The 7,849-nt window shown below is 39.7% G+C and overlaps 1 long non-coding RNA gene across 1 annotated transcript; it reads left to right on the top strand.

The window, feature by feature from the left end:
- Positions 1-221: 221 nt before the first annotated feature.
- Positions 222-5,250, top strand: LOC132679205 (uncharacterized). The gene is made up of 6 exons (XR_009610009.2): positions 222-294; positions 764-896; positions 1,513-1,602; positions 4,139-4,213; positions 4,935-4,992; positions 5,084-5,250. It is a non-coding gene; the product is annotated as an uncharacterized LOC132679205 (long non-coding RNA).
- The last annotated feature ends 2,599 nt before the right edge of the window (positions 5,251-7,849 follow it).

Here is a 7,849-nt window from a genome sequence, read left to right on the forward strand (position 1 = left end):
TCAAAGTCTCAGCAGGAATTCTCCTCTATCACTAAACAGATAAATGACTTAGTGACAAGTCCCTGTAGGGAAGAACCAGCCCATTTCACACACACAAACTGGCCAGACTTCAGCTAGCAGAGCATGGGGTCAGGGAAAAAGAGGAGCAGGATAGGGTTGTCAGTGGCTTTCAATTGTTCCATCACTGGACATGTTCTCTCCTCTGTCCTCAGGTTTAGAGAGGAGACACGGGGGCAGTCACACCCATGGAAGAGTATTGATGGCTTCACCTGCTCACTGAGGCAAATCAGAGAGGTAGGTCAAAAGACAAAGAGGAAAATAGATCAAGATAGTGTTCACCACACATTTTTATTACCTAGTAGGAAAACCCTTCAGTGACCTCTTATTTAAGATGTACATTGATAATCAGCGCCATGAATAAATATCTAACTGAAAAAAGATATTTGCTAGTTTCTATACCTTTCAAAATTAGAACAAAAATCTGAACAGAAACAGCTATCAAACAGCATCCTGCACACACACACACACACACACACACACACACACACACACACTCCTGAAATTTCCCCCTGCTGGCAACTTGTTAGTTATTTGAATAAACATTATTTCTGCCACATGCTTTAGCACCAAATAGTACCTTGTAGTCAGTTAAAAAACCTTTATCAAAGTTAGACTATGGTATTATTTTGACACCAGACAGTCCTTTGCTTTTGTGTAGAATCACAGTGTTGCCTGAACAGTGTACAATTACGCTTTTGTGCAGACAATCAGCAGGTCATTAGCGTACCGTACAAATCACCTTGGACTCAGGATGGAACCCTGGGGACCTGGAGCCGCAATAGACTGGAGAGAAGACATGGTGTTGCTGACAGTTACCTCTGATGGCAGTTAGAAAGGTATGATTGCAACCACATGACAGCTTAATACAACAGAGCTCTGAGCTGTTCACATGGCAAATTCTGATTAATGGTATCAGTAATCACGATGAATTTTTAAGTTTTGGTGGAGGACTCCAATACATCCTGTTAGAATACAAGACTAACAAAGCCCTTTATGAAATTGCCATGTTTTATCATTCTTTTACTGCCTCTAGTTTTACATTTTGGTGAACATGATTATGACCCATAACATATTCTGATGGAGCAGGGACAGAGTCCTGCTGCACATTTGAAAGGCTCAAGAAGAAATTTTTGCATAAGAAAGTGAAAGTGAGATAACTGAAACTTGTTATGGGAATCAGAATTTGCTACTTTTGCACACGCACATATGTGCACGTGCACAAACACACACACACACACACACACACACACACAGAATAAGGTCTATTTCACTATATCCACATCTGGCAATGATGTGGGCATAGTGAAAAGATTTCAGATTCCCTCCAGAAAGCCCTTAGGCTACAAGAAAAATCATCCTACATCTAATAAACCCATCTGAGATATATCTACCATATGGTAAAGTCTTGTTCTGCTTTATTCCAACAAATTGGTCCTTGGATTCTTCTCACAGCTGTTGCTGCTATTGTTTAAGTTGTATTGAGTCCTGGCAACGAGCAGGATGCTGTGTACAACAGTCAGGATCCCCACATCTCTGGCCTGTGTAAGTGTTAAATGGTATCACCTGTGATGAGGACTGAGCACCCAGGATATTTAAAAGCCTCACACATAAGAAGTGCTCAATAAATGGGGACCAGAAAGAAATTGTTTTAATTAGAATATTCTGGGAGTTCAGTGTCAGGAGAAAAATGGGAGTGGGTTTCTAAATCCAATAACCACCCAGACAATAAGGATGCTAAAATAAGCAAACAATTAAATCACTTTTCCTCAGAATTTCCCCTTCACTATTCTCCCCCAGTTTGGTTTAGCTCAAGAAACACTGATATGTGCCCAGCCCTGTCCCAGCATGAGAGGCACAAAGATAAACGTGGCCACTTCCTGCCTATGAGCTGCTGCCCTTCTGCTGGGGAAATGAGACACCTAGGATTCTTTCCAAGCAGGGTCTTTTACCATTGCAGTAGCATTTAGAAAGTTTATTATACAAATCCATATCAGTAATATAATCCTGTGAAAGGAAAACATTTACTCTTCTTAATAGTTTTTTAACTTTATTGGCATATAAATGACAAAGCAAAATTGTAAGATATTTACAGTATACATCATGGTGATTTGTATATTGTGAAAGGATCCCTGACCTAGTTAATTAACACATCCATCACTTCACATATTGATCTTCTTTTTTGGTGATAATTTATATGCTTAATTATACAATACAGTGTTATCAACTACCATCACCATGTTATACATTAGATCCTCAGATCTCACTAGTCTTACAGCTGGAAGTTTGTACTCTTTTTATTACCTCTCCGTATTCCCCGTACACTCATTATGATTAAAGTTAGTTAGCTTTATCATATTTTGGTGGCTTCCTATTTAATTTAAGTCTTCCATGAATAGAGGAGTCATCTTTTTATTTTGCTCTGATGCTACCGGAATTGTTGTGTGTTTTGAATATGCTGGTAAATAAATAAACGAATAAATGTGAACTAAACTTATGCTTAATAAAAAATAAAGCCCATTCTAACAAGCTTATAGGTAATTCTTACCTTATATTTAAAATACACGTAGCTATCACCACACACACACACACACACACACACTCACACACACACACACACACACACACACACACACACATACACATACAGTCCAATATCAAGAGATAATTTAATCCTCTTAGTCTATCTGGATAGGTCATCTGCAGGCGTATAGCCAGACTTCCTTAACATGTTGAGTGGTTTAATATCATCACTACTCTTGTGGAGGGTTTTCCCCCACGGATTTTCCTTTACAATTTTATCAAATTTCAGCCAATTCCTTTCTGTAGTTTAAGTAAGACAGGAAGCCTTGCCAGCTCTGTATTAACTCAGGACCATTTCCTGTTAACTTGGGATTGAGGGGGTCACCGCCCCCCCTTCCTCCTCCTCTCCATCTTCCTTACTTTATTGCCTAGTTTCCCTCTGTTTTGTTTTGTTTGTTTTTTCCTGCTGTTCTTCTGAAAAGCTCCCTGGACCTATTTTCTAAGAAAGAAGAATACTAAAGAGAATGGAAGATAAGATGGGAAAGGTGAACAAAGATGAAAAAAGAAGAATTGTGAGGTTCTCTCAGTGTTTTAACCTCAGGTTCTATTTCTGTGGACAACCAGAAGTGAACGACCATTCTAGAAAGACTAAAAAGATCAAAAATGCTAGGAAGAGAGACAACATCAAGAGATGCCAGAAGAGACTCTGCTAAAGGGAGGAACCATCTCAACTTTTTCCTTCTTCTAATCTCTCTTTTCACAACTCACCTGCAGTGGCCTTTACACTGCTGGTGGGATGGAAACCCTTGGGAAGCCCAGAAGAAGTAGAAGGGACAAATGGCATAAAGTAAAATCCCACTTAGAAGCCAAAAACCAAAAACCAAAACAAAACCAAAAACACTTCCCCAGGGCCTCTAGATTCATTGCTCAAGTATTTTCCACTGCACCCCACCCACTCTCCCAGGCCACCCCACACCTGAACTTCTGGTTGAGCCAGAAGAGCAGTTGGAAGTTTGGGGGCAGGGCCAGAAACCCAGCACAGCCTCAGGCAGTGGGCTCAGCCACCTCCTCTACAGCACTGGGAATGTACTGTCCCCAAAACACCCAACCCGTAAAAGTTAGGTACAGAGAAGCAGCCAGCAATTTCAGAAGCAATTGGGGTTGGCACCAGCACTCACCCACCTTCCTGCTGGGCTCTAGTTGTGGCTATGAAACAGGGTGCAAGGGTGTCCCAGCCCTGCATCCTAACTTCCAGTTAAACCAGAAGCTGGACATTCAGGGGAGGAGCCAGGAATGTGGCCAACCAGGTGCAGGGACATTACTGCCACAGTTTCTATCATGGCCCACAACCAGAATCCAGGCCACACAGGTGTGTTTGTTGAACAGAAACATTCTGAGATTCTGTTTAAAAAGAAAATCTTCTGTTCCAGACTCTGAACAATAATGGCTGTCATTTGTTGAGCGCTTGCTATGTATGGGCTAGACTCTCCATGTAATAGATCATTTAATTCTAATAATCCTATGCAGTAGATACTATAATTATCTCTCCTTTCCATAGTGGGAAACTAGAATTTAGAAGAGTAGAGAACTTGATTCAAGCCACTGAAGAGCCCGATCCAAGATTCCATGCCAGGTAGATTTGACTCCAACACCCACAGTTTTTTAAAATGTCCCATCATTTTCTTTTTCTTGTTATTTCTTTTTATTATTGAGCTATGGTTGACACAAAAAGTTACATTAGTTTCAGGTATACAACATAGTGATTCCGTAGTTCTGTATGTGATGCTGTACTCACCACAAGTATAATTACCATCTGTCACCATACAACGCTATTACATTACATTGACTATATTCCCTATGCTGTGCCTTTCATCCCCCTGACTTACTCATTCCATAACTGGAAGCCTGTGTCCCCCACTACCCTTTGCCCATTTTGCCCATCTCCTACCTCCTCCCCTCTGACAAACACCAGTTTGTTCTCTGTACTTATGGGTCTGTTTCTGCTTTTGTTTGTTTGTTCATTTGCAAAACCCACATTTTTAATGATCAAGCGTAGGAAACCAAAATTCTACACCTTTGAGAGCACTCTTCCTGGATGAGATTTTAAGTCATTTCGACCTTGTTTTGTTAGAGGGACAGAATTCAGTAGCCAGACAGCACATAGTTTTCCTCTATCTGACAATGTGCCTGAGGACAGAAGTAGATTCTAGAAATCAGATAAACAAGCATCAGAGATAATCCACTCACGAAGCAGAACTTGAGGGAATGTGTGGGTGGAAATGTGAATTCTAGGCTTAGTCTGGCTCAGAGTTGACTTGTGTCAAAGTTAAAGTATTTCTCTTGTCTTTCAGCAGCAGCTAATACAGGAAGATACACCCGCCATGAGCTTTAGTCGCAGCTCTACATAAATAGGTAACATGCTAATATCTGATATATTCAGGAGGTCCCTGAAGAGCAAGAACTTTACTCACTAATTCCTTAACTTTCCAAACCACATTTTTAGGAGAAATACTGACTGACCAACACCAAGGAGAAGCATAATAAAGTACTGGGAATATTCTGGAAACTTCCTGAAGAAACAGTAGATGCAATAAAGGAAGAAAAAGTCAACACTGCCTTTGTATCCAATGGCCCCTCGCTCTTAAAGTAAGAGAACCCTTATGATTTTACAGCAGTTTCAATAATAAATGTAATTGATAATTTAACATAATTATCAAATAAACATGTTGAGACAGTATTCCCCCATCCACAGAGGCCTTAAGAATCCTCATGATGATGACTTTGGGAGCATTAGGACTATTTATAAAATATTCTAGTCAGCCCAAACTACTTTTATTACTTGTCCTCCCTGTACCTGTGAACTCCCAGGAGGCTTCTATTTGTATATTTGTGATTACCAAGGGAGATCCCCAATCTGGTGAGGAAAGAAAGACAGCAAGACTCTTCCCCTCTCTCTCAAGGCCTCCCAACTCAATTGATGGGACTGCTCTGTCATAGTGAACTAGGATCTAACAGCAGGTATTCTCTTCCTCACCCCTTTCTATGCCACAGGCTCCTCCAAAGAAGGATGCCCTTCTAGAACAATTGTCACACAAAATGCAGAACTGGCACACCTCAGTTTCCATCAAAAAGTCAGAAGCCTAAGATCATATAAAAACAGCTTCAAGCCTACACAGTAAGCCAGCTCCCTATGCAATATAATTTAGAGCAAATCAAAAGATTCCAAGATATATACCCCTCAACTACTTTCATTCATTCAGTCAACCATTATTTATTGAGCACCTGCTGTGCAGGGGTTTTTAGAAGATGGAAATACAATGGCCATAGCGTTGCCAGATTTAGCAAATAAAAATCTTGTATTTGATCTGGCAACTCTAAATGGCCAGCAAGAGACCATGCCTGCCCACAAGGACCTTACAATCTAGTGCCCTATGCATTCCCTAAGAATTTTTAAATCTATTAGCACCTTAGCAAAAGTGGATTTATCCAATTAGCCTCAAAGTGCAGAACTAAGTTTTGAAGGGAAGACTAAGGTCCAAGGCAAGGCAAGCATCAGTAGAATGTCACAGAGGAAGTAATAATGACTGACCCAAGACAATGCAATGGCTCTGTGCCTCTAGTTGGTGGCAGGGGTTGGGGGTAGGGTTGCCAAGTAAAGGGATCCAAATGAAGAAATTATTGCTGAGAACTCAGCTTGCTTCACCTGCATTCCAAATTAGTGACAAGTTAGCCAAAAATGTTGTCAAGGTTGGTAAACATCTCAATTAGACCTGAACAGAGCATCTAGTGGGATCTCATGCCAGCTTATGGTTTGGTGTGGAAACCATACAAAATGTGGTGGTTTTATAGGGTTTGAACCTGAAAGCAAGCAAAATGTGGTGGTTTGAGCTATGTTTTTCTTGGAGTATTTTAGGTACTCAGGCATAAAAATTCACAGTCAGGCTTGGGAGGTCCAATCTAAAACAATAAAAAGTTTTCACACTATCCTTTCAGCAACCACAAGGAATAGGCTTCCAAGAGAAGTTGTAGACTCTTGTTTGAATATCTTTTAAATATGGTTGATAGATGGACTATTTAGGCCATATTTATGTGACAAAAATTGATTCTGATATTGAGAGGGAAGAAAAAGGCTGTCTTTTCCTGGACCAATATTATCTACATAGGAAAAAGAAAGCAAGGGATTATTATGCATGTCATTTTGTTAATCATAAAACTAGTAAAAGATTAGTTCCATTGGCAGAAATATCTTGCTGTGAGCAACTCCATAGCATGAGTCTAAAGTGAGAGAGAGAAGAGTAAAATAATCCATTTTGTTTTACATGTCAGTTATTAAAGCTGCTTCAAAGCCTTCATGGAAAGATGTGGGGCACATATAAATGGGAAGTGCCACAAAAGAGGTGGCAGAAATGCAAAGATCCATTTGCACAGCAAACTTTACCACTTCCCTGACTAGTTATCTACAGTTTCCTAATCTTAGGATCCCATACTCTGTATTGTCTTATGCCAGTTGCAAAATACAAATTCCTGTTTCTCCATTCCTTTCCTTTCTTTGACCTCCTTTGTCTGAGCCAGGAAATGAAATAACTCATGGGAACATGTAAGTGCAGGGTTAGAGCTGTACTAGGTTTTGAGTAATGTTGACTCTGTGATGGCAGAGGAGTGCCCTGCCTGAGTGCAAGAAAATAGACCACATGACCTTTCCCAAGATTTTCTTGCAGCTTCTGTGAGACTCATTCATTCGACCTGCAATCAAATTAAAATATTTACTTCGTTCTTTAGTTTGAAGAGCATAGTATTTCTTCATCATCAATGGAAATTCTATTGTTCTCACAATGATATGAATTTATTTTTAAATTTTGTATTGCTTCATTTTATTTTCAAGGGGGAGAGAGAAAAATTATAAAATCAATTATGGTTTACATGAACAGAACAGTAGGAATCATCATTATTATCACATAACTCATATATTTATTAAGTTGTTCCAGGAAAATCTAGTTAATTTAGACCTGAGCCTTTGAAACATTTGGTAATTCCAAGATGGGGAATTGACTGAACTTTTCCTTTGGTGGAAGTGAGAGAGTTAACAAATCTAATTAAGTGAGCTTTGCAGGGGGTGATTAATCTTAAGAAAACAAACTGCTTTCAAACACTCCAGTAATAACTGTTTCTGACAATTAATGAAACGATTACAAAGAATCCTGGCCTACTCATTAAAGCAGACCCAAGTTATAAGGTCTTGGCTACAGAATATTGGTCCCTGGATTATGTA

Source organism: Panthera onca, chromosome A2 (genome assembly GCF_046562875.1).
Source record: "Panthera onca isolate mPanOnc1 chromosome A2, mPanOnc1 haplotype 2, whole genome shotgun sequence".
NCBI classification, from domain to species: Eukaryota; Metazoa; Chordata; class Mammalia; order Carnivora; family Felidae; genus Panthera; species Panthera onca.